At 42.3% G+C, this 2,110-nt stretch overlaps 1 pseudogene; it reads left to right on the forward strand.

The window, feature by feature from the left end:
* The first annotated feature begins 1,002 nt into the window (after positions 1-1,002).
* Positions 1,003-1,398, forward strand: LOC102835872 (annotated as a pseudogene).
* The last annotated feature ends 712 nt before the right edge of the window (positions 1,399-2,110 follow it).

Raw genomic sequence — 2,110 nt, forward strand, 5'->3', positions numbered from 1 at the left:
CCCACATCCTCTAATCTCCCCAAAACCTCATTTATTTTAGGTTTTGTTTTTATGTTAGCCATTGTAGTCAGAGTGATTTGGCATCTTGCGATTTTCATTTGCATCTCTCTGATGACTAAGGAGGCAGAACATGTTTTCATGTGTTCGGTGGACATTTGATTGTCCTTGTTAGTGAAATGTGTATTCAAGTCCTTTGCCCAGTTTACTATTTTGTTATTTGTCTTTTTGTTGTTAAGTTATTGAAGTTTTATATAGATTTTGGTTATACAAGCTTCTTGTCTTTGGTTAATCTTTCTTTATCATTGGATTTCCAGGATGATAATGAGCAGAGGGAGTCTTTCTTTACCCTGGTAATTAAAGACCTCATTGTAATCCTCCAGTATACCATTTTTGTTCACATACAACCCTCCTCACCAGTCCTTCTTATGCAAGGATCCCATTGTTATTGTTGTGTGATGTCACTATTGACTCATAGTGATGCCATGTGACAGAATAGAACTGCCCCATTGAATCTCTGGTAGCGTAGTGGTTACGAATTGGGCTGCGAACGGCAAGGTCAGCAGTTGGAAACTACCAGCTGCTCCGCGGGAGAAAGATGAGGCGATCTGCTCCCGTAAAGATTTTTAGCCTCGGAAACCCTATTCAGGGTCGCTATGGGTCGAAACTGACTCGACAGCACTTAACAACAACAACAACAATAATCTTTACAGACCACCACTTGTCTGCCAGTTTGTTGTACTGTGGTGGCTCGTGAGTTGCTGTGATTCTGAAAGCTATGCAACTGGTATTTTAAATATCAGCAGGGTCACCCATGGTGGACAGGTTTCAGATGAGCATCCAGACAAAGACAGACTAGGAAGAAGGAGTGATGAACTACTTCTGAATAATTAGTCACTGAAAACTTTATGAATAGCAGAGAAACACTGTCAGATATAGTGCCAGAAAATGAGCCATTCTCGCACAATCCTTTGCGCTCTTCCTCTCCAACCTGATTCTACCACTATGGCGCCTGCAAAGAAGGGTGGCGAGAAGAAGAAGGGTCGTTCTGCAATCAACAAAGTGGTGACCAGAGAGTACACCATCAACATTCACAAGCGCATCCATGGAGTAGGATTCAAGAAGCGTGTCCCTCCAGCACTCAAGGAGATTCGGAAATTTGCCATGAAGGAGATGGGGACACCAGACGTGCGCATTCACACCAGGCTCAACAAAGCTGTCTGGACCAAAGAAATCAAGCACGTCCCATATCGTATCCGGGTGCGGTTGTCCAGAAAACGTAATGAGGATGAAAATTAACCAAACAAACTCTATACACTGGTGACCTATGTGCTTGTCATCACTTTCAAAAACCTACAGACAGTCAGTGTGGATGAAAACGAACAGTTCATGATCAAATAAATGTATAAATCAGCCTTCAAGAAAAGAAAATGAGCCACTCAGGTCCTCAAAATGTGACTGGGGACGAGCTGACTCCTCAAAGTAGAGTTGATCGTGATGACATGAATGGACTAAAGCCCATGGGAGAAAAGCCCGCGGGACCTTCATTTGCTGATGGGGCACAACTCAAAATGAAGAAGTATGAATCTGGGAAAATTGATAGTTGTGAAAAATGAAATGGAATGCATAAATATCAATATCTTAGGCAAAAGTGAGCTGAAATGGACTGGTATTGTCCATTTTGAGTCTGATGACCACATGGTTTACTATGTCAGAAATGACAAATGAAGAGGAATTGTGTTGCATTCATTGTCAAAAAGAACATACCCTGATCAGTCATGAGGTACAACACTGTCTGTGATAGGATAATATCTATGCACCTACAGGGTAGAAGAATTGATGCTTTTGAGTTATGGTGTTGGAGGAGAATATTGAAAGTGCCATGGGCTGCCAAAAGAACCAATAGATTCATTTTCGAAGAAGTGCAGCCAGAGTGCAACTTAGAGGCCAAGATGACCAAACTTCGTCTCTCATACTTTGGAAATATTGTCAGAAGGGAGCAGTTGCTGGAGAAGGATACCATGTTTGGTAAGGTGGAGGGTCAGAGAGAAAGAGGAAGACCCCTAATGAAATGGATTGGCCAAGTGACAATATCGATGGACTCAAGTGTGGC

The sequence above is a fragment of the Chrysochloris asiatica genome, unplaced genomic scaffold (assembly GCF_000296735.1).
Source record: "Chrysochloris asiatica unplaced genomic scaffold, ChrAsi1.0 scaffold00177, whole genome shotgun sequence".
NCBI lineage: Eukaryota > Metazoa > Chordata > Mammalia > Afrosoricida > Chrysochloridae > Chrysochloris > Chrysochloris asiatica.